This window comes from Vipera berus, assembly GCF_964194415.1.
Source record: "Vipera berus genome assembly, chromosome: 6".
NCBI lineage: Eukaryota > Metazoa > Chordata > Lepidosauria > Squamata > Viperidae > Vipera > Vipera berus.
The window spans coordinates 11,255,259-11,280,860 of NC_138208.1; the positions used below are offsets into that span (position 1 = coordinate 11,255,259).

The following is a 25,602-nucleotide window of genomic DNA, read 5'->3' on the forward strand; positions in this document are numbered from 1 at the left end:
ACCTTGAGCCTGGTGGAAGGCGAACCTGCACTAATGGCAGGCAGCTGGTGTTACTTAAGGAGGCATTAGCCCACTGCTCCACCAAGGCTCTTTAATGAATAAAAGTTTAATCATCATCCTCATCCTGGCTTTTTTTCTCATAGAACGGCACCTTTTTTGGATGGAACCTTGTAGGGTAGGCAAGGCGGGTTGTATGACATGTGTGAGTTCCCGGCACCTTTTTTTTTACAAAAAAAAAGCACTGATGATGATGATAATCATCATCATCATCATCATCTTCAAAGAAAAAAACAAGAAAGTCCAGTTGCTTGGTGAAAAAGCACCTTGGGAGGACGATGAGCTGGATGACTGAGAGTCTCCAGAGACTCTTTACAACGGTCCCACTCCCATTCCGCGAACTAGGGCTGAAGAAGGCTCAGTGGCGTACAAAGAGACTGTCACATCTTAGGATCGGGCTGAGCGTGACGAGGGCTGCTGGCATGCTGCCATAGGAGGCCTCGGGTCCTCCAGAGAAGGCCGGCAGCCACCCACCCGGGGGGGGGGAGGCTCTGGAGATCCCTTGGGCAGAGAGAGCTGAGATTTCCCGGGGGAAAAACGGCGGCGGCGGCGGCGGCGGAGACCCTCCCTCTCCTCCGGCCCCACCTTTGCAAAGGGGCAGATTTGAAGGAGAGCGGGAGGCGGGGGCTCCCACTCTCCCTCCGGGGGCTTCTCCGCAGACGGGATCCAGAGACCCCCGAGGCCGGAGCCCCGACCAGACCTCGGCTGCCCGCTTGCCCACCTTGCGCCAAGCCGGCTCGGGGCAGCAGCGAGGCCGGGTGGGCCGCCTGACCGGCAAGCGGCGGAACAAGCGAGCCAAGGAGCGGCTTGGCCGGCCGTCCGTCCGTCCGTCCGCTCGGGGCTTGCGCGGGGCGATCGGACGAGCTGCCCGTCGGAGGGAGCGCCGGCAGCGGCGGGCGGCGGGCGGCGAGCGAGCGAGGCACCGGCTGAGCGCGTGGAAGTTTCCCCAACTCGGAGACCCGCCCCGGCTCGCCAGACTCGGCGGCGGAGGACGCGCCCTCCCCGCCCTCGGTCCGCCCTCCGCGGATGCCCAGAAACCGCCGGCGGGCAGCGCAGCGCAGGGCTCGTCCGTCGCTCCCCGCGCTCCGCTGCCAGGGAATGCGCCCGATTCCAGAGCACCCCCGGCCCGATCCTCGCCTACTCTAAGGTGCACCGGTGGGTGTGTCTTTCTTTTCCTTAGGTGTGCGTGTGTGTGTGTGTGTGTGTGTGTGTGTGGTGTGGGGGGGTGGGTGGGGGCTCGTTACACCTTCGCTCCTGGCTCTCCGCGCACGACGGGCAGCGCTGGGTGGACTGGACTCGGGAGGAAGAGTGGCGTGGGGATGCGCGGACGCGTGGGGATGGCACTTGCTGGCGGGGGAAATGCCCGCCACGTCGGGATGATGAAGCCAGAGGGGAAAAAAAAAAAGCTTTCGCCTTCTCTCTCTGATCGGTGCTGGGTGGACTGGACTCGGGAGGAAGAGCGGCGTGGGGATGCGCGGACGCGTGGGGATGGCACTTGCTGGCGGGGGAAATGCCCGCCACGTCGGGATGAAGCCAGAGGGAAAAAAAAAAAGCTTTCGCCTTCTCTCTCTGATCGGCGCTGGGTGGACTGGACTCGGGGGGAAGAGCGGCGTGGGGATGCGCGGACGCGTGGGGATGGCACTTGCTGGCGGGGGGAAATGCCCGCCACGTCGGGATGATGAAGCCAGAGGGGAAAAAAAAAGCTTTCGCCTTCTCTCTCTCTGATCGGCGTCGGAGCGCTGCTTTCTCGCGAAGGGGAAAAAAGGCAGAGCAGTGTGGAATGGCCCTCTCCTAGGTAAACCGAGGCAGAGCCACGACCGTGGGAATAATGGGGGGGAGAGAAAATGATGTGTTATTATTAACCAAGGAGAGATTTTTTTATTATTATTTCCCCCTCCCCCTTTTCAAGCATTTGGCCCCCTTCTTGGTTTGGCTCTCCCGCAGTTTTGTTTGGGGTGACTCTTGACTGGAGCAGCCAAACGTTTTGGCTACTAATAGTAACCGCAACCTTGTGTTGATAAGCCATCGAAACGAGGGGAGCATAATTATCCCTCGATTTAAGGACTCCACTTAAGGAAATGTGTGGGTGCAACCTAGAGCCTAAATTCTGGCCTGTGACGATCGATCGGGCCTCTGTGGGTTGTTCTCTTCGAACTAAACTCTTTAACAGCTTCAATTGCCCCACGGGGTCCCCTGACCCATTTATTTAAGATCAAGCCCCTCTGACTTTTACTTCTGGGCTTGCAGCCCCTGGCCAAGCATGTATGGATGTACTCACACATGCTACTTGTGTCAGAGTTGCCCTACCTGAGGATGTCAGGGGGTCTCCTTACAGGTTGAGCTGGTGGGCAAGGGATGGTGCCCTCTTTCTTTATACTGGGGGATACCTGGTCCTCTCCTCCACAGTGACATCACAATGGGGGGGGATTGTACTAAAAGTAGGGAGATGCGCTGCGAAGTAGGAAGAAGATGGGACCTCTGGTGCTCTTCACCATTGCACAGATGAGCCCTGGCAGGTCCTCAGAACGTTGCCTTCACCCCCTGCCGCCTTAAGTCAAGCTAAACTTGTCCTTATCTGTATCAAGGTTACTGACTGGAGGGTTTTTCCAATTATTTTGGCACTGGCTCCAGGGGACCCTCAAGGGCTGGCTCGAAATTAGCTGGAGGAAAAACCGTCAACTCTGCAAGGCGGCGGGGGGGGGGGAAAGGTCCTGATTCCTACCCAGCATTGTTGCTCCCATTTTTGAGGGCCAAGGTTAAGTGTATTGGCTGTCTGCAATCAGCTCAGTTGGATTTATTGGAGTTCTCTAAATCTCACACCTAGCTACCATAGGTGGCAGCACTTAAGACAATTCTACTTGATCTCCTAAAGCAGGGGTGTCAAACTCAATTTCATTGAGGGCCGCATCAGCACTGCGGTTGCCCTCAAGGGGCCGGGTGGGTATGGCCAGGGTGGGCATGGCCTACTGGGTGGGCGTGTCTAGTGTGCGTATGGCCTACTGGGTGGGCGTGGCCAGCTCTACGCATCAAGGGTGCCTATGGGGGCCTGGGCAGGAGTGGGACAGATCTGAGGGTCTCTGGCAGAAGGAGGGTCTCTGGGCCAGGGCCAAGGCAGTGGGGGCCATTCCCTCACTGTTTCCAGGATGGCTTCGCAGGCCACATGAAACTACTTCGCGGGCCGGATCCGCCCCCCGTGCCTTGTGTTTGACATGTCTGTCCTAAAGCAAGAAAGGATGAAATCGGGTTAAGATTTGGCTGGGCAGATCCCAGAGTTAGGGAGAAAGAAAAAACGTCTTTGAGGAAGGTGGTGACAAGCCGACTCCATGCTGAAGACACTAAGAGACGGAGGTTTTTTTAAAAAATGTGTTGTGTAAAGTCGTGGGAACAATCACCTTTGACTGTCAAGTAGGATTTATTTCTGAGTAAAGGGGAATTGCACCAGTCTGGGAGGCTGGATTATTAGGCCCGCTTATTGGCGGGATGAGAAAATTGGGATCGGGCAGAAATGTGGACTGAGCACTAAGATTCTTGACAAGCTGCTTTCGTAATATTTCTTTTCCAATGGTGCTTGTTCAAGATTGCCATTGGAATGCATATATGGTGGACCTGTAAAAAGGTTAAAGCATTTTGGATTAAAATTTGGTGGAATATGCAGATGATATTTAAGAAAAGGATAAAGTTTTGTCCGCAATTGTTTTTACTGGGCATTACTACTGACACTACTGTTGTGGACACTAAGTTGATGTTGAATTTAATTACGGCAGCAAGACTTTTAGTAGGGCAATATTGGAAGAAGGAAGAACTGCTGACTATAGAAGAATGGACTTTAAAAGTTTCCAACCTGGCGGAAATGGCAAAGATCTCAGCGTATTTGAAAGACCATTCGCAACAGAGATATATTGTGGAGTGGAAAAAATGGATTGATTACATTCAGAATAAATATGGGACTAAAAAGTTTCATTTAGCATTTGAATAAGTACTGATGTGATATTTATGTTGCTTGTAGTCATTTTATAAGAGTTAAAGTGCGACAGATTTAATAGTTTCTTGTTGTTTGCATATGGTAGATTATGATTGTTTCTACTTTTATACCTTGTATTTAGCTCTGGGAAGTCGGGGAGGGGGGAGGGGGAGGGAGGGAGGTGTTGGGGAGGGTTGGGAAGAGGGGAGGGGGTTGGGAGGGGTTTTGTTTTGTTTTGTTAAAAATAAAATGTACTGTAAAACTTTTCAATAAAAAAAAAGATTGCCATTGGAATGTGAGCGCTGTTGCAAAGATTATGAGGGAAATGATAGCTTGGCTACACCGACTTGTCCCCAGTTTGAGCTCTCTCCAAAGAGTTTTGTCATTTTATGCATTCGTTAGATGGATGGACCACTTTCCTTCCAGGAATTCAGGTTTCCCCATCATTTTATCCTCTGAACAAGCTTGTAAGGAAGGTTAGCTGGAGAAATCCTGATTGGGCCAAAGTCTCACCCCCCCATGGCTCAGATCTTGGAGCTGGTGTCCCCCATCCTGGTCTAGCCCTTTTACCACTATTCCACACTGCCCCTCCCTGGAGAACAGGATGGGAATTGCACCCATTATATCTGGAGAAGGTCCACACTGGGGAGACTATTGCAATTAATCTTCCCATCTTATTTTTCTTCTTTATGTTATCGTATATATCTCTTTCTCCTGAAAAGAAAAGTACAACTTCCTTACATGCAGTTCTAAAACAACGCTCGATAGATAGGGGGACAGAAAGCAAAATATGGGTCCTGAAGTCAAGGAAGAGACCGCAGCAAGGAGATCAAAACCCCACCTTGTTCTGATGTGTGCCTCGAACCAGGCAGAGCACTGATCACACCGTTCCAAGTCAGTGTCTCGACTTATTTGACCCCGTTCTCAGCTGTAGCACAGGAGCCATGATTCAGAGTGCAGAGGCTTGAGGTGCAAAGATACATTGGTGCTTGAGGGAGATGTCCAGCTTCTTTGCTTGACCTGTGCTGTTATTGATCCTACTTGGTGATATTTGTGATATATATATATATATATATATATATATATATATATATATATATATATATATATATATATATATATATATATATATATATATATATATATATATATATATATATATATGTATGTATGTATGTATATTCGTAGATTTTCATGGCTATGGGTATGTAGGTCTTGGCATATTTGGGTCTTTTCCCGTGTAAGATTGAGAGCGTCTTGGCGACATTTCGACGAGGTCCCACTCATCATCTTCAGGCTGGTGTCTTCGGCTTCGTGCTTGTGCGAGCAAAGTGTGATCGGAGCTGCCAGCACAAAGCCGAAGACACCAGCCTGAAGATGACGAGTGGGACCTCGTCGAAACGTGGAAATCAACAGGGCCAAATTCACTTCCAAGACCTGGATGTGGTGCGAAGAGAGCTTGACATTATGCACACAAATCCAGAAAAAGGTTCGGCTTCTGTAACTGGGCTGAGGGTCTTTAATGCCTTGGTTGGTTTCTTGCACAACCCAGGAACTGCTGCCTCTTTCTTCAAGACGCGGAAGGGAAGATTGCAAACTTGCATCAGCAAACACCCTCCTCTGCTTGTTTTTCTTACGAGGTGGCAAGGAAGAGGCCTGGCAGAGATTCATTTAAAGCAGCCTGCCATCCGCCGCCGTTTAATAACAATAATAAGCAAAATTTGAGTTCTGGCTTTGTGCAGGGATGCAGATCAGTCCTGAATGTCTGTGGAGAGAAATTACGGCAATCCACTTCCAGGCATCACATATGGCAGTAAAACCCCTTTTAGAGTGTTTGCTATTCTCTAATTAAAAGAATCTGAATGCAGAGCTAAACATATTGTGCATAGTACAGATACAATGTGGGGGAATTTATGTTTGATAGAATGTCTGCCAGGAAAATGTAGGCTAACCAACTATATGCATCACAAACATTTCCCCCCCCCCTTTAAAAAAAATTAGAATGACCAAAAAAAAAAAAAAGCAGAATTTCCTGGGAGGTCAATCTGGTCTGTGTTTGCATTTCAGCTTTTCAGTTATTAATCCAACATTTGAAAGTGATCTTAAACTTGTAAACCTCAGTCCAACGTTATTTTATTCTGATTTTTGCTTGTCTGTTGTTCTGCTGCATTGCCAGTTCAAGAGGAACATAATTACCTCTCTTTCATTTAAATTTCCTGGGCACTCTGATAATTTTATTAATCAAGATAAATTTATTCTTCTGAAAGTAGCAACATTTTGCACCATTATGTGTAAGCTTCACTCACGAATGGTTGCCAATAGTTCTTGTGGTTAGGGGATAGTTCTGTGTTGTTTGTTTTATTGAATGGACTTTTATTTTATCAACCAAGTTTCTGCCTGTCTATTTGTCATATCTGCTTTGCATTGCAACTTTAATCTGCCAACCTGCGTTTTAGTTAATTGTTGCTGATTAATGATGCTTTAGAACAGGGGTGTCAAACTCAATTTCATTGAGGGCCGCATCAGGATTGCGGTTGCCCTCAAGGGGCCGGGTGGGTATGGCTAGAGTGGGTGTGGCCTACTGGGTGGGCGTGGCTAGAATGTGTATGGCATACTGGGTGGGCGTGGCCAGCTCTACATCGTTCGTATCAAGGGTGCCTATGGGGGCCTGGGCAGGAGTGGGACGGATCTGAGGGTCTCTGGCAGAAGGAGGGTCTCTGGGCCAGGGCCAAGGCAGTGGGGGCCGTTCCCTCACTGTTTCCAGGATGGCTTCGCGGGCCACATGAAACCACTTCGCGGGCCGGATCTGGCCCCCGGGCCTTGTGTTTGACATGTCTGCTTTAGAAAGAAAGGCTAATTCATAGCTAGCTATTGAAACTTTTTCCATGCTGCATTTTACTTCCTATTTTGTTCTCTGTCTCTCTCCATCTTATCATCTATTTCTCTATCTCTATCTCTCCATTTATCCATCTCTGTCGATCTACCATCTAGTTACTGTTATTATAATGGCTTGGGTCCGGACTATCTAAGGGAACACCTGCTGCCGGCATCAACCTCCCATCGTCCTGTGCGCTCCCACAGAGAGGGCCTTCTCAGGGTACCGCCAGTTAAGGAATACCAGTGGGTTATTCCCACTGTGGCTGCGCCGGCCCTATGGAACCAACTACCCACAGAACTTAGGATGGCCCCCGACCTTTGTTCATTTTGCCAGGACCTGAAAACATGGCTCTTCGAGCTGTCTGGCCCAGACTGAGGGGTTTTTAATTTTTAATTGGATTTTAGATTTTAATTTTTAGGGCTTAAATCTAATTAATTGTTTTAACTGATTTTAATGTTTGTATTTTATGTTTTAATTGCCTTGTAAAACGCCCTGAGTCCTACGGGAATAGGGCGGTATATAAACTCAATAAATAAATAAATTATATTGATTAAACTGTGCACACAAAATGTTGGGATTTCTTCCTCCACTAGTTTTAACAAAAATCTTGGATCACCTTCTGTTTTCTTCAGAGATTTTTGTTTTGGTGGGATGGTTGAACACAACCATCCACTGATTTCTCTGCTTTTCTGGATGTCACAATCCAATTTATGTATAACTGGAGTGTTTCTGAGTGCATGTTAAACCTCACTTTTTTAGACAAAGTATCCATGGATTTGAAACACTGAATGTAAAACTACAAACTCGTATTGGAAAAAAAAATATGCAAAAAGTTACATGGATAAAACATTTATCCATTCCTAGTTTCTACTCATAAAGGAGTGTTCAAGGTCAATTAAAATTTAGTTTTTGTGATAAATTTGGGTCGAGGAAGAAATCCATTAACAGAATAAATTTTTCCTCTCATCCTAGTGTCTTGGCATTTTTTAATAGTATGATATCTTGGTTTTTGTGTCCGTGTGTGTGTGTGTGTGTGTGTGTGTGTGTGTGTAAATGCACATACCTTTTATATTCACTCTGAATTTCTATGTAGGTAACATTTGGTATCAGTGTTCAGGCATAAGCAGGAAAACAGAGGTTGTACTATGAAACCAAGTTTCTCATCTAGGTTTACAGCTGTTGACAGTATGGAAGTAGGGATGTCTCTTTTCACACAAAGCGGTTTAGCTTGGCAGTGCTCAGGTTTCGTTCCAGTCTGACTGGTTGGCTGGATTTAGGGGAATTTAGTTGTGAAATCAAGACAGTGGTGGCTTTTTTTTTTACCTTGCCTACTTGCAGACGGATTGCATTGGAATGCAATGGATGGTGGCATTGGAAACTAATCAAGGAGAGAAGCAACCTGGAATTAAGGAGAAACTTCCTAACAGTGAGGACAATTAAACCAATTAACCAGAAGTTGTAGGTGCTTCACCACTGGAGATTTTACAGAAGAGATTGGTCATTTTTCTGAAATGATATAGGGTCTCCTACTTGAGCAGGAGAGGATTGGACTAGAAGACCTCCAAGGTCCCTTCCACCTCTGTTCTATAAGAATCAACAAAAATCCTAGCTCAAGGATGCCCATTTTTGCCTCGTCTGACAAAAGGTTGAAGAATGGAATCAGAAAGTTGGAAGGGACATTGGTGACTTTCAAGGCCAAACCGGGGATAAATCCTCAGGCCCCTTCAGACAAATGGCTGTCCCACCTTTGCTGGAACACCCCCCCCCACCTCGAGACACACACACACACACACACACACACACACACACTCCCCAATGACTTCAGGAGACAGGCTCTTCCACTGCTTCATGCAGTGTTTCTCAGCCTTGGCCACCTTGAGATGTGTGGCCTTCAACTGCCAAAGCAAAGGCAGCCGGGGAATTCTGGGAGTTGAAGTCCAGACATCTTAAAATAGTCAAGGTTGAGAAACACACTGGCCAGTGGCTCTCAGAAGGAGGAAAAGTTGAGCGTGGATCTCCCTCAGCAAATGCTTCCGCCCACTGCTTCCTGTCCTGCCCTGGAGTATTATGGAGAAGGAATCCACCCCCTCTTCAACATCAAAAGACTTCTATTTTGGCTCTCCTCAGCCCCCTCTTCTTTAGCCAAAGCATACGTGGTTCCTTTTACCATTCTTCATCAGACTTTATCCTCCAAGAGCCTTGCGATCCACGTCTTTCAAAGCAGTAACCCTTGTGGACCCTCAATGCATCTTGTCTTTCCAAAAATGGGATCCAGCTCCTTTCAATTCCCAATCTTCCCTCAATTCCCCCACCATCCTGGATGCTATTTTGGAAGCCCAAAGCTCTCACATTAGAGAGACATTATTTCTGGATCCAGAGCTGTGCGATGATTGAGCCACACAATTCTGCTTTTTTTAGTGCTGCTGCGCTAGAAACTTTTCTTTCGTGGATTTGATGCTTTCTACCTGGCAGGAAGTCTTTTTTTTTTTTTTTGGCATCAAACTAGCATGCTGAAAAAAGCACATTTGCTACTCTGAAAAATGTCCAATGCCTCTTTGTCGAAATGTATCTCTCCAAGTGAAGTAAGGATGCATCCTAAAAAAAATAATTTTAAAAACTCCTTTGCAGCAATCCATGCTGTGGGTGTTTAGGTGGTAAATTCCACTTCAAGAAATCTGAATCTTGAGTTTCAAATGCTGAATTCCACAGCCATAGCCTTTTCACCACAAAGGAGCATCATTTCTGTCACAAATGCAAGCCTGTGTTTCTAGGGCTTAAAATCCCAAGCAGTAGAACGGTTTCCAAGTCTCTTGGTAAATACAGGCGTATGACTTCGGGAAGCAGCTGTTTTGCCAAAACTGACCCGAGTTTTAGAAGATTTATTTATCATTTGCCGAGGGTGGAGGAGAATGGAGTGGTTGTGATTTATTCCGAAGAGGGGGAATTGTCGGATTTCCCTGGATATTTTAAGTCCACTGTTCTGTTTTTGTTTCAGACTCTGCAAACTGTATATTGATTGTATCAAGTAAAGAAAAAGAAAAGAAAAAAGAAAAAGGGGGCTGTAGCTGAAAGGACATAAGCAATATGGTTTTACTCTTGTCCCTGAATAACATTCCTCAGCTATTACCACAAACTTGTGCTGATAAATGTGTATAAATGCATTGAGAAGAGGCCACTCTGTGGAATGGGAACGCTTCACCCTTTCCCCTGTTTTACACTCCCGTGTAACTCGCTTTAGTTTGCATCCGTCGATGACTGATGGCGAAAGGCGTAAAAAAAAAGTACAATCGAATTTGGCTGAGGGGGATTTCATGGAATCTCCCGTGACTTCACTGTGCCAGAGCTACAGAGAAATGGTTTTTCACTGCTGTTTTATTGTTTTTAACTTCCAGTCTTCAGCCCTGACCTTCCATCCGAGCAAAGAACACGTTCTGATCCGGCTGAGCTTTTGCAGGATCAGCCATATTGTGTTGTGGGTTCTTGGCTGCATGGTCAGACAACAGACAATGGACTCAGCATGGCAGCTCTTTATTGGTAGCAGTACCGAAGCGAACAAAGGGGTTACCTGTACCCCCTTATATACTTGGCCAGGTGCACTGGCAGCCAATCCCTTACTTGGATTTTCCCGCTGAGCGCTTACCAACCAATCCAGATACAGTACAGCACCACCTGATGGTCACAATGAGCTGCTGTTATATTTTATTATTCCCATACATAACAAGCCAGGGCCCACTGTGGGCTGCCTCCTGCTGTAAGAAAAAAGGCCAAATCCACTCTGGAGTGAGTTAATGTGAAGAAATAGTTAGCATTCCCTCGAAGCTGAGCTCAAATGTCTGGTGAAATCAGGAGTCGTGGGTTTCTTTGAAGATTTTTCTCCCTATTCCCAGGGGGTGTCAAACTCGCCGCGTCACGTGATGTGCCGCGATGTATCGTGACTTTTTTTCCCCCTTGCCGGAGCTGGGGTGGCTTCCGTGTAACGCATCCGGCCCGTGGGCCAGCAGTTTGAAACGCCTGGCCTATATAGCATTGGGATTTCCTCTTGGTCTCCCATCCAAGCCTTTGCCAGTCAGGCCCTCCTTAGCTTCCTGAGATCAGACAAGGTCAGCTTCTATGGAGTAATCTGCTTGTTTTAATGGCCTGGGTGGGAAGCTAAGGTTTTATCCTGAATTACACTTGAAAGCGCAAGCTGTGTTTGCGATGGCACATTCACACGAGGGAAGCGTGGCTGATCCTGCCAAGAGGAGAACATTCTTTCTTTTCCTCTCACATCCATGACCCACCTCTAAAGCGGGACCTGTCCAAGTTCAGGTTGCAGGGAAAGAAGTTTGCCAATTTGTTTGCTTGTTTTAGTTTAGGGGCAGTTTTTTTAAAAAAAAGCAGTCCGATAAGGGTTTTAATTTTAGTTTTCCTGGCTTGTCTGGACTGATTTTCATAAAATCTTTCCCAAAATGCAAAGAAGTTGAATTCAGGATGTTTTCTTTGTTATAAGCAAGCAAGATAGAGCTGAATTCTAGGTGAAGACAATAGAGAGAGGATGATATCATAAGCAGGTGTCTTTATGATCTGGGCAGTGTAACTGTACCAATGGAGAGTCTTGTTGGATCTGTTTTGATTCAATTTACTGTAATTTCTCTCAGAAAACACCCTAAGAAAATCAGAATCATTTGCGTGTCAGTGAGCGGACTTTCATCTCCTGGTTAACAGCACATGGGGGAGAAGGAATGAAGAACCAGAAAAAGGGGGTAAAATAAGAAAAGCTGCCAGAATAATCAGCTGCAAGGCTGCCTGTGGCTTTTAGAGGGAACACGGTGCGGTCTGTGGGAGTTTTTTTGGCACGTGAGCAATGAACAATGAAAATAGCTTTGTTAACACGCTTCCTAGGATTAATAGGCCTGTTTTATGTTATCCTCCATCCATTCTGCCAGAAAAGGTTCACAAAACCTTTGCTGAAATCTTTATCTACTGGGGCCTCCTGATGTTTGGAGGCTGTCATCATTCCTGTTATTGCGACTGTTGTAATAAAGTGAAATAAAGAATAATAAAGGTTCCCCTGGAAACACAAAGGGGTTGCTCGAAAGTTAATTTCAAACAGAACAGCATTATTGTTTGCTCACGCTGATCAAATTTAAACTGCCGCCCTAAATTCACCTCCTACAAATTTGGAATATATATATATGTGTGTGTGTGTGTGTGTGTGTGTGTGTGTGTGTGTGTGTGTGTGTGTATGTGTATATGTGTATATGTGTATATGTATATCTGTATATCTGTATATCTGTATATATATGTATATCTGTATATATATATATATCTGTATATATATATATATATGTTTGTGTGTGTAAGTTGTCTCACTTTTGAACAATTTTCATGCACGTTTCCTGAACTTGGTTGCAGAACAAGTTACTCATTTATGGAGGACGAATAAAGTAGAACTTTGTGTTCAGTTTATCAGGAACTGAATTTTCAGAAGTTTTACGGCGTATTAGTACAAATCCTCACCAGGTCTCATAGCTATGCATGCAACATGCACCTTCAAATGGACTTGAAGGCATTGCATTTTTTTTTTAAATGATAACAATATGTTGTGTGAAAAAGATAAAGTTCTAAGTTGAGTTTTTGAGTTTGTTTTTACTGATTTAATTTATGTGGTTTCCCATAGTGTATAAGCAACTCTGGGTTGCTAATGTAGTTCAAAACATCAATAGGACAGTATAACGTTTTCAAAAAATAGGAGTTTGATTCCTTAATTTCTGAGGGGTACAAAGCTTTGTGAGGACTGACTATTCTGACCCCTCCACCCCAAAAATCCCAATTCAGTTTCACCAGAAATGTTCTGTTGTTGGAACGGGCAGTTCTGACTTGATTGAAAGAGGTCCCACTGCAAGATGAGGTCAGATTTGATGTCTTCTGGAAGGACACCAAAAACGTTTGATGAAGCCGGGACAGTTTATTCTCAGGTTAGAACAGTTCGACTACAAAATATTTGGCACCATTTTAGCATGGTTTGAATCTGACCTCCCTGCACTGCTGACCAGAGAAACACATCAAAAATAACAGCAAAAGATGGAAGCCACAGGGAGATGATGATTGCATTCAAAACAACTCAACTGGGGTTGTTGGCAAGAGGGAGCTGGCTATCACGCAGTCATAGAAATTGTTGAATAGGAAGATCCAGAGACACTCTGAACAAGTTGGGGCTATCCAGTGGCTTCTGCTTTTTGCAGTTGTGGGATCTGTAGACCAGGGGGTCTTCAAACTTGTCCCTTTTATGACTTGTGGACTTCAACTACCAGAATTCCTCAGCTAGGCATGTTGGCTGAGGGATTCTGGAAGTTGAAGTCCACAAGTCATAAAAGGGACAAGTTTGAAGACCCCTGCTGCAGACAATAACACATATGTATGCCTGCCCTTTGTGTACACTTGAGAATCTCATGGCAGTGAGACAGAACACAATTAATGTTGCTAATTTCTGCACGTTCTGTTTAATTTCTACATATTTTAAACTTGTATTTTATATTTTAAATTTTATGTCATATAGCATGCCTTATTCTAAACAGTGAACTGTCAGCTACAGTACATAATGCCATGTTCTCCGTGACGATCCTGGAGCTCTTTTCACATCCCTTTACGTGTAATTAGTGTAGAGTCACTGCAGATAGTGAGAAGGGTGGCATATATATTAAATAAATAAGGTCGGGACTTGCTTCTGTTTAACATTTGGAATGAATTAACCTGCACCTGTTTTCTAAACTGTGCCTCGGTTGCTTGTTTTGTAATGGTAGGCCAACCCACAAACCCAGTTTGAAGCTACAGTTTGCTGACTCTGGAAGCACAGTCCTTCTGTGTCACAACCGTAGCTTAGTTAATGGAGTTGGAGGGATTGTTTTTTATATTACTTTATTAAAATGGTTAGAATAAATGGGAAATTCCATTATAAGGAGGAGGGAGGGAGGGAAGGAAGGAAGGAACAAAGGAAGGAAGGAGATGGGGAAGGAAGGAAGGAAGGAGGGAGGGAGGGAGGGAGGGAAGGAAGGAAGGAAGGAAGGAAGGAAGGAAGGAAGGAAGGAAGGAAGGAAGGAAGGAAGGAAGGAACACTTGTGAATACTTAGTATCCAAAATTGTAAATATAAAAAGATCAGGATTTAACATAAATCATGATGCAGATTGGGATTAATAAACAGCTTAGATTTGGAAAAAAATCAGAGAAAAAAGAAAGATTAATAACCCTTTTCAAAATATGCTCAAACTTGGAACTCAGTTTTTGCCGTTGGAGAACAGTGATCCTGGATCGGTATAAAAGATAATTGTGGGTTGATCATTCGGCTTAACCTTTCTAAATTTCCTTAGGTTGTAGGGATAAAGGAAGCCTTAGGGATTAAATCTTGAACACTTGATCCATGTTTTCTGAGATTTTGGATTTCTTTTCCCCTAGTGAGAGATTGCACATTTGTGTGCTTTTTTATTTTCTAAATATTTTGACCAAGCTTTTGGCTCAGGAGAAAAAAATAATAATGAAAAAAATGTTTTAAAATTCCCTATGTGGTGGATTCATACACAACGCCCCCCCTCCCCTCTCTGTTCTCTCTCTATTTAAGAATGTAGATTATGAAGATCTGGGTGGAATTGTGGGTGAACACATCTGAAAGCAATATAGAAATAGGCAGATTCTTTATAAACCAGGATTTTAGGGGCCAAGAGGGATTAAGAAATGCAGGCTGGCTAGCCCTCAATCCGTTATCCTGCAGGCATTGGAAACATTTAAATCTTTTCCACGCTTCTGTTACACTTCACTTTATTCAGCGCTACTGTTTCTATGCTGTGTAAAATCCTGTTTGTAAAATCCTTATTTGTTCCCATTTTGCAGCCCACCCACAGTGGCCTCACTCCTTTCACTCTCTGTCTGAAGTTACGTCAGATTACAGATTGTCTGGATTCAGAAGAATCTGCATAATTTACTAACTTCCATACGTAACCCGGTTGGAAAGGGTTTACCCTAGGAGCAAGGAAATTAATTTGCTGCTTATAGGGGGATTGGATCTGTTCTTGAAAGATCTGTTCTTCCATGTTCTTGCAGAGACTTGGAAGAAAAGTGAAAGACCAAAGCAGCTGATTTGTCCAACCACTATGATGCAACCTCTGGATTCATAAGTTCTTTAATACTTAGTCTACTTCATACAATATATGAGGCGTGCCACTGTGGGCATTACTATTAACTTTTGGAGTATGTACTTGCTATTTGGTTCATCACTGGGCAACGCTAGATGTCCTGAAGGAACAGAAATAGGAATATGGGTTGAAAAAGGTTTTCTAAATGAAGCAATGCTCTTCAAAGCTCATTTTCTGAAATGATTCTTCTATCGCAAGTGTGGGAGAGCAGTTCCTCCCTCAGATGTCTCCGTCTTTGCAATTTTCCTTTTACGTTCGACCTTGACTCTTTCCCCTTGCTTAGTTTCTGCTCATTACCAATATTGGCAAGACACTGCTGCTCGGGGCTGATGAATTCTATGAAGGACACTACTTTTTTAATGTTGCTGTTGACAAAAAAAAAAAAAAGGATGGAAATTTATGTGAAATGCCCCGGCCTTCTCAATATCTGGGAGGTCCATGTGCATAACAGCTGTAGGGACCCAATTGAAAGAATGGGCGGTGAAGAAGACTTCATAATAAAAATGGATGACCTGGTAGAGAGTCCTCTCTTGAAGTTCTCCCTAGAAGTCAGTTAATTCTTCAAAAGGAATGGAATCTAATTGGCCCAACCTGCTACCAGTGTGTCTGATTGCTTGCTTTCTCGTATAAATTATAAATTATGGGATATTGGAAATAATGTTCTGCAAACTATGTTTATGGAAAACATGTTGTCTTGGTTACAGCGGTAATCCCCAAACTATCTTCTGAAACCCCTAATTTCCCCAATATGGTTTTATACTCCCTCATCTGCTTATCCTACCATATGGAGTTGCCATGTCTATGGGCAGAGCCTTCCTTCCTTCCTTCCTTCCTTCCTTCCTTCCTTCCTTCCTTCCTTCCTTCCTTCCTTCCTTCCTTCCTTCCTTTTTCTTTCATTCTTTCTTTCTTTCTTTCTTTCTTTCTTTCTTTTTTGTTTTTTTTCTTTCTCTCTTTCTTTTCTTTCCTTCTTTCCTTCCTTCCCTCCCTTTCCTTCCTTCCTTCCTTCCTTCCTTCCTTCCTTCCTTCCTTCCTTCCTTCCTTCCTTCCTTCCTTCCCCTACCTTCTTTCCTTTCCTTCCTTCCTTCCTTCCTTCCTTCTTTCCTTTCCTTCCTTCCTTCCTTCCTTCCTTCCTTCCTTCCTTCCTTCCTTCCTTCCTTCCTTCTTTCCTTCCTTCCTTCCTTCCTTCCTTCCTTCCTTCCTTTTTTATACAGCACCTACATGCAGCATTCTTCTTTCCAGTAATCAATATTTTTAGCATAAGTAAGTTTTTGGAGGACAAAAGGGAATCACCTTTATAGCATGAAGATGCTTTTTTAGGCTACTTAGAAGGGTGTGTAAAGTAACTGAAAACTTACCATTTAATTATCTCAAACAGCATGTTCACCATCACTTACAAGCCAGGGATAAGGGGATCTAATGATTGTGAGAGTTGCATTTCCTAAAGAGTCTCTCTTTGTGATACTAAAGGAGAAATTTCCAGTAAATAAAATATAAAATTTGTTTCTTGCTAAATTGGGCTAGCACTGAGTATTACAATTTTGGGAACTAGCTAAAGACACAGCATAGCCCTTGGCTATAGAGAGTTTTGTGCTGTTGTGTTTGGTTTTGTTAGTGATTTGTTGAGAAATATGCATCTTTTAAAACAGCCTTAACTGTACCATTTCAGAACCGAAAACACCATGAAAACAATGTCCCCACCTTGAGATTATGTAAATAAAACCAACCAAAAATGTTCCTTAAAGAAATGAAATGCTATTCTTCCCCCTCTTATGCATGTGACAATTGATGGAAAGTTGACTTATTGCCCTTTCATGCTTCCAATGTCTTTGTAAGTGCCCGAGCATAGATTTGACCATTCAAATCAACTCAACATAGTAGCAGATTGGAGGAGAAGGAAGCTTCTGCAGTTCATGGGCAATATGTTTCTAATAAGTTGCCTCTGTTAGCAACACAAAAAAGAAGAAAGCACACAGTAGTGTCCTAATTGCAAAGCCTTAAAGATTTGGTTGTTCCCCCAGGCTTTGGGGCCAGGAGGTTAATCAAGCTCTGATGGATGGTGTTGTTTACTATAAGCTGGAATTGCTGTTGGCAAACTTGGACTTTTATTGTTTGGATTGTTTTAATTATTTAAAAGTTGTATCCTATCCAGGAACATTGCTGTGAAGTGGGCGGCAATATATACACACTGATATGCACATAATTGTCATACAAGTTGGAGCTTATTAGCGATTGAATGATTATGGCTGGGCTATTTCTGTTCAGGAATGACCTTAGCTCACGAACCAGCCAGAGCACGAACAACACAACGCTTACCATGGAAACCGTTTGTGTCTCCATTGATGTTGGGAGGTTTATGCAGACCTCTAAGTTATGTACTTTCTACTTCAAAGGGAGAGCATCTCCCAGATCAACTTCTTGATCTTCCTCCAGCCCCCAACTACATCCAGAGACTGATTCACAGCTTACATAACTTTCCCTGACAAAGGTGATTAAAACAAAACAAAACAAAAATGAGTTGAGGGTCAACAGTGTTACTGATTAAATTTTATTTAGATCTTCTAACGATCATGTACTGTAAGCCAGGGGTCTTCAAACTTGGCCCTTTTATGACTCGTGGACTTCAACTCCCAGAATTCCTCAGCCAGCGTGCCTGGCTGAGGAATTCTGGGAGTTGAAGTCCACAAGTCATAAAAGGGCCAAGTCTGAAGACCCCTGCTGTAGGCATTGAAGAGCTTGGAACCAAGTGGAATTCTGTAGACTACATCTCAATGAACAAGAGGCTGCATCCAACATTGTCATCTGAACCAGACATATCAGGCAGGAACTGTTCTGTTTAATACTGTTCCACTGACTTCCTACCTGTAGAACTTTTCCAGAATTTAGAATTCTGAAGTGAAGGGTTCCACCTTAGTCACTTTTGAGTTTCAGTTGCACTGTAAGTGTGGAAGATTATTTCGCCAGTGCCATGTGGGTTGGGCTGGTCCTTTTCTCTCCCATATGGGAATGGATGGTTGAAGATATTGTCTGAACAAATCTTATGTTTTAGCTTGAATGAAGGAATGGTTCTTTGTAATAATTGTAGACAAGTGAAGGATATAGATTGGTGACCTGGTGAATTGAAGATTATATGGTGACCATGGGACGGAATAAGAAGCTTCCTTAAGTTAAGCAATATTTAGATGATGATGAATGATGATGATATTATTATTATTATTATTATTATTATTATTATTATTATTATTATTATTATTATTATTATTATTATTATTATTATTACATGAACCTCAGTCAACTGAACATTCAAATTGACTGGCACTGATGGTTAACACGGGTTGCTGCCAGCATCCTAGGTATCAACCAGGTACCTCCTTAAAATGTAAGATGTTCCTAGTAGCGCCGTTTTCTGTAGCATTGCTGGAGTTATTGCAGGAAGCTGCAGTTTCTTGATGTGTTTTGCAAAGTTTTTGGACATAGTTCCCAGTGCCCCGATGACAGTGGGCATCACTGTTACGCGTTTCATCCATAATCACGCAGTTTTGATGGCCAGGTCGCGGTATTTCGTAATTTTTTCCAGTTCTTTTTCTTCAACTCTGGCATCTCCTGGTACAGCGATATCAATCAGCTGTACGCTTTGGTTTTCTACAACTGCAATATCTGGCGTGTTGTGTTCCAAATGGTGATCGGTCTGTATTCAAAAGTCCCACAAGATCTTCACCCTCTCATTCTTGACAACTTTTTCCATCCTAAGTTCCCATGACTTTTCGGACACAGGCAAGTCGTATATTTTACACAATGCCCAGTGGATTAGTTTAGCAACTCGGTCATGTCTAGCTTTGTAATTAGTTTGCGCGATTTTGCTGCACTCACATATTAGATGTGAAACAGTTTCAACTTTGTCATTGCAAAGTCAGCAATTTGGATTGTCAGTGGATTTTTGTATCTTTGCTTTTTTATTATTATTATTATTATTATTATTATTATTATTATTATTATTATTATTATTATTATTATTTTGAAAATCTCTCTTTCAGATTTGTTTGGTGTCTCCATTCTGATGTTTTGTCTTTAGGTGAGTGTGTGAGTTTCCTTCCTCTCCTCCCTAAAATTTGTTATCCATAGGATTGGTCAGTTAGAGAGGTTATGTTAGAATTACCTCCTCTGATACATTAAAACTTTTATATTCTTAGAAGGAACCCTTTTTTGACAAGGGAGACATTATTTGACTATAATTTCTGCAGTTGGAACAATGGGTGCCACTAAACCAGGCACATATTTTTATGGGTACACGAATTAGTATTGATTGGAATGATCAGATTTTAACTGCTAAGGATACCTCTTCTTTATACCTCTGGTATAAAAATATTACCCTGTGTGAGTCTCTTGGAGTTTACAAAATTAGTGGAAATCTCTTGGCTATTATTTGATTTGAGTGATCAGCTTTGAACTGTTGTGGGTATCTCTTATTTTATATTAATCTGGAATGAAATGATTACTTTGTGAGTCACTTGGCATTTATAAAGTTAGTGGAAATCTCCTGCATGTTAACCCAACACCAGCAATACAATGGTGACAGGTTTTTTTGGAGGGATCTTGCTGGCTGCTTGTATTCACGCTGGAGCCCAATTCAGTTTGCTCAAAATGTAGATTGTGCAAAAATTGTGCAAAAATACTTGTGTGATTGATTTGCTCCAGCTGCTCAAGACCAGCTCTGTTTTTACTGTATTATTAGGAAGTGCCAAGATTGTGTAGACTTATTACCTGTGTTGGTCACACTTATAAACAACTTTGCCATTTGTCTTATGCTTTGCTAATCTATTTAAGCCATGCTCTCAAAATTCCAGGTTTGGAGATTTTTTTTAAGAGTTTGAAAATGGCTATTGTTTACATAGCAATAAACCTAAATTTGCCATTAAGTATTTTTTTGACACGAAGGAAATTGACACTTGCATTTCTGGTGGTTGCACAGAAATAAAACTCAGTTGATACAATTCCTCTCTATATGTTTCAGGTTTTATGTATGCTTTCCTTTTTTAGCATTAGCACTTAGACTTATATACCACTTCATAGTCCTTTACAGCCCTCTCTAAGCAGCTTACAGAGCCAGCATTTTGCCCCTAACAATCTGGGTCCTCATTTTATTTATTTATTTATTTATTTATTTATTTATTTATTTATTTATTTATTTATTTATTTATTTATTTATTTATTTATTTATTTGTTCTTATATACCGCCCTTCTCCCGAGGGACTCGGGGCGGTGTACAGAGTAAGGTAGGTATACAGATTGAACAATAGTGAAAAACAATAGTAAAAACAACTGAGACCCCAAGAGCTATCAGGCCAGGCCGGACTGCTGGAACAGGTAAGTTTTTAAATCGCGCCGGAAGGTGCGGAGGTCGGGGGCCATCCGGATTTCGGTAGGCAAGCAGTTCCAGAGGGCTGGCGTACCCACTGAGAATGCCCTCCCCCTGGGGGCCACCAGCCGACATTCCTTGAGCGGTGGCACCCTGAGGAGGCCCTCTCTGTGGGAGCGCACAGGACAGAGGGGTGTTGACGTTGGCAGAAGGTGCGCCCGTAGGTAGTCCGGACCCATGCCATGTAGGGCTTTGTATGTCATTGTTAGCACCTTGAATTTCACTCGGAAGGCAACCGGAAGCCAGTGCAGCTCACGGAGGAGAGGTGTGATATGGGAGTATCGGGAGGCCCCCAAAAGTGTCCGTGCAGCTGCACTTTGCACCAGTTGAAGCTTCTGAGTGGCTCTCAAGGGCAGCCCCATGTAGAGAGTGTTACAGTAGTCTAGGCGAGAGGTCACAAGTGCATGGGTGACTGTACGTAAGGCATCCAGGTCCAGATAAGGTCGTAGTTGGCACACTAGTCGAACCCGGGAGAAGGCCCCCTTGGTCACAGCTCCTATGTGATCTTCCAGGGATAGCTGCGAGTCTAGGAGGACACCCAGGTTGCGGGCCCTATCAACAGGGGGTAATAACTCATCCCCGATGTTAAGGGATGGAATGATCTGAGTATCCTGGCTTGCCGGTACGTACAGCCATTCAGTCTTGTCCGGGTTGAGTTGAAGCCTGTTCCTCCCCATCCATTCCCGGACCGCTTTCAGGCAGCGGGACATCACGTCGAGGGCATCACTGATACTGTTTGGAGTTGAGATGAAAAGCTGGGTGTCATCAGCATACTGATGGTACCCTACTCCAAAACCACGAATGATCTCACCCAGCGGTTTCATGTAGATGTTGAACAGGAGAGGCGAGAGGACCGACCCCTGAGGGACTCCGCAAACGAGAGGCCTTGGGGTCGACCTCTGTCCCCCTGCCAGCACCGACTGCGAGCGACCCTGGAGAAAGGAGGAGAACCACCGCAGAACCGTGCCTCCCACTCCCAGTCCCCTGAGGCGCCGCAGCAAGATACCATGGTCGATGGTATCGAAAGCCGCCAAAAGGTCTAATAAGACTAGGACAGAGGAATGGCCCCTGTCCCGGGCTCTCCAGAGATCATTCATCAGAGCAACCAATGCCGTCTCCGTGCTGTAGCCCGGCCTGAAGCCCGATTGGCACGGGTCTAGATAAACCGCTTCATCCAGGACCTGAAGAAGCTGATGCGCCACCACGCTCTCAACAACCTTCGCAAGGAAGCGAAGGTTGGAGACTGGACGAAAGTTATTCAATGAGGTTGGGTTCAAGGTGGGCTTCTTGAGGAGAGGTCTCACCACCGCCTCCTTCAAGGCGGTGGGGAAGTGACCCTCACTCAGAGAAGCAGAGATGACCGCCAGAAACCAGCCTCGTGTCCCCTCTCGAGCTGCATAAGCCAGCCAGGAAGGGCACGGGTCCAGTAAGCATGTGGAGGAGCTCAACCTCCTCATAATCCTGTCCACTTCCTTAGGAGTCACAGGATCAAATTCCTCCCAGATGACATCGACAAGACTGTCCATGTCCTGTTCCTCCAACTCTGCCCAGTTGGAGTCCAGGCCGGTTCGAATCCGAGCAATTTTATCCAACAGATATTGACCGAATTCCTCGGCTCGACCCTGTAAGGGTTCCTCTCTCACCTCTTGGTTCAGTAGGGAGCGAGTCACTCTGAACAAGGCAGCCGGGCGATTATCTGCGGACGCGATGAGGGTGGAAAAGTAGTTGGATTTCGCCACCCTTATCGCTGCGAGATAAGACCTGGTGAGGATTCTTAGTTGCAATCGGTCGGATTCGGATCGACTGGATCTCCAACGGCTCTCTAGGCCCCATCTCCGACGCTTCATCTCCCGGAGCTCCGTGGTGAACCATGGGGCTCGCTGGGATCTGCGCCGGGTCAGGGGCCGCAAGGGTACAACTCGGTCCAGAGCCTCCGTGGCTGCCCTTTCCCAGGCTTCCACTAAGGCGTCCGCCGAGCTGTGAGCAGGGAGTGCATGTGGGTTCCCAAGTGCTGCCTGGAACCTATCAGGGTCCATTAGGCACCTAGGGTGGTACCATCTGGTTGGCACCGTGCACCCACGGCGGGGGGTGGCAAAGGGGAAGTCTAGCCGTAGGAGGTGATGATCGGTCCATGACAGGGGCGTAACGGTCGTGGCGCCCCCACCGATATCATCATGCCACCGTCCAGACAAGAAGACCAAGTCGGGGGTGTGGCCTCCCTCATGAGTCGGTCCAGAAATTATTTGCGACAGGTCCATGGCCGCCATGGAAGCCATGAACTCCCGAGCTAGTTTGGACGATCCTCCCAGGGATGGTAGGTTAAAGTCGCCCAAGACCATGAGTTTTGGGAATTCAACCACCAACCCTGAGAGGACATCGAGTAGCTTGGGCAGGGCTGCCGCTGCACGATTAGGTGGTAGGTACGCCAGCAGCAGGCCCAACTGCGCCCCTGGGCCGTATCTCAGAAGGAGAGACTCACACCCGGCTATCTGAGGGACAGTGGTCTCTCGCGGGCTAAGGGTCTCCCTGATGATTACTGCCACTCCTCCGCCCCTCCCATGGGCCCGAGGCTGGTGCAGCACCTGGAAACCTGGCGGGCAGAGGTCAACCAGAGGGACACCACCCTCTGGGCCCAGCCAGGTTTCCGTGATGCAAGCCAGGTCCGCGTGCTCACTCTCCACTAGGTCACGAACAAGGTGAGCCTTGTTAGCTACGGACCTGGCATTTAGGTAGACCAGCCTGAGCATAGGAGGCTGCACACCTTCGCTCCCGGGTCCTCGGGGGAAGTACAGAGGGTCGGAGCGTCTCACCGCTTGTACAGAGCGGAGATGACTCTCCCTGTGACGATACGGCCCTCTGCTTGTGCACCTTCTGCCGTTCCCCACCATCCTGGGAATTGGCTGTTCGTCAGCTCGCCACTGGGCTTTGTCGGCGACTGGTCCTCGTTCTTCACCTTCGTGAACGGTTGTAGGCCTGGCCTGCGCTATGGTAGTTGGAAGGCCAACCATAGTCTTTTCCCTAACCCGACAAAGAACTTAGCTAGGAACTTAACCAAAAGGATGGAAGGCTGAGTTAACCCTTGAGCCGGTCAGGATCGAACTGCTGGTGTTGGGAATGCAGACTTAGGCTGCAATATGGCATTCTAACCACTGGGGACACCACTGCTCATACTTTACGTATTATGTTTAAACCTCTTGACAAAAATACCCATGTTGCAACATTAAGTATCATGCAGTTTCAAGAGAGATTAAAGGTAAAGGTAAAGGTTCCCCCGTACATGCGTGCTAGTCGTTTCCGACTATAGGGGCCGGTGCTCATCTCTGTTTCAAAGCTGAAGAGCCAGCATTTGTCTGAGGACATCTCCGTGGTCATGTGGCCGGCATGACTACACACCAAAGGCGCACGGAATGCTGTTCCCTTCCCACCGTAGTGGTCCCTATTTTTCTACTTGCATTTTTACGTGCTTTCGAACTGCTAGGTTGGCAGAAGCTGGGACGAGTAACAGGCACTCACTCTGTTATGCGGCACTTGGGATTCGACCCGCCAAACTGCCGACCTTCTGATCGACATGCTCAGCGTCCTAACCCACTGAGCCACCATGTCCCTTCAAGAGAGATTAAAAGGGAACAAAAGAAAGAAAAAGAGGAAGAAGGTCCAGAAGATTACGGTATAAACAAAACAGTTCCACAATTCCATTGTATATGTTAAAATGTGATGTGGGAACAGCCCCCCCCCCTCTTTTCAAAATATCCAGTGAAAATCATTCTGCACATATGCTTAGCATACCATCTGTTGCATGGATTGAGTGTTTCCGTTTACACAGATGAGATCTTCAATTCTTGATGTAGAAATCTCACACGTGGAACAAAATAACATCGTGTGGTTCCAGCTGACTTCTTTATCGTCAAGGTGAAGTCTGCAGCTGTGGAAATACACATGTTTTGTTAGCGCCCTTTTCATATACTGTCATTCAATTGCAAGGAATTATTCTTATCAGAAAACTGGGTGCCAAGATATTCTAGGCTGCCCTGGAATTAAATGAGCCGATGTAATTTTAAAATGGAGCAGTTGGCCAAAGGGCTATCAAGATAAGCTATTAAATTGCTAATGGCCAAGGAATTCTTAGCAATTGTTTGCATTGGGACAGAATTTGAGAATTCTGCAGCCCGTGTTTAAAAGATTTCCTATGGAAGTTTTGCAAACTTGAGTTTGGTGAAGGTTATAGGATGGTTGAGGTCTTGAAATGGGTATGAGAGACTAAAGTGACAGAAGAATAGAGATGGATAAAGGCTTGGTAAAAGCTTGGCTGTTGTCTCAGTCTCCACTGTTTCAGTAGACAGCATCTGAGCACTTGAAGTAGTTGTTTCAACAGTAGCCCAATTCTTGCAGGATTCAAATATTGGGATCTGATAACACTATTGTATAAAAAGCTGATCAAAAGGTTTTAAGAAAATCTTTCTAGAGTTGGAGCCATCATATAGCAGTGTCTGCCATTGAAAAGCTTACCAACTCATGCCTTGAATGAAGCTTCTGTTTTCCACAAACTTATCCTTGTGGTCTACAACCCAATGTTGGGTTTTATACCTTGAGCTTGCTCATTTCTGTAAAGACAGAGATGAACACTGAAGATGGCCCAAATGTTTTGAAAATGATAATTGTCCATGGCCAATTGGATTGGCTGGCTGTAAGATGATTGAAAACCAAATGGTTCTTTCATCCATCCCACAAATCCCACCGCTATCTCTGTGATCTTTGTGAAACTTCAATGAATTGGATAAGGGGATAGATGGGGAACTCATCAAATTGAATGCTCCAACACTGGAAATTTTTAAGAACAGACTGGACAGCCATTTGTCTGAAATGGTATAGTGGTTCCTGCCTGAGCAGGGTGTTGGACTAGAAGACCTCCAAGGTCCCTTCCAAGATGATGATGATGGTGATGATGATGGTGATGGTGGTGGTTGTTGTTATTCCTGAAGCAGATTGTGACAAGCTGCTATCCGCCCCAATGACTCTTTTTAGACAGGTGGATCTGTTACTCTTTAAGTTAAATGCATACGTTGCATTTGACATGACAGAAGGAATGCTGAGTGGAGAAATGATTTTATTGGCAAATATTCATGCCAT

The 25,602-nt window shown here is 45.0% G+C and overlaps 1 protein-coding gene across 1 annotated transcript in view; it reads left to right on the forward strand.

Moving 5' to 3' along the window:
- The first annotated feature begins 1,114 nt into the window (after positions 1–1,114).
- Positions 1,115–25,602, forward strand: part of SEMA3D (semaphorin 3D) — a 137,298-nt gene continuing 112,810 nt past the window's right edge. Inside the window, exon 1 of the mRNA XM_081331001.1 lies at positions 1,115–1,212. The gene's annotated coding sequence lies outside the window, so the exon portion shown is untranslated. The remainder of the gene's footprint in view (positions 1,213–25,602) is intronic.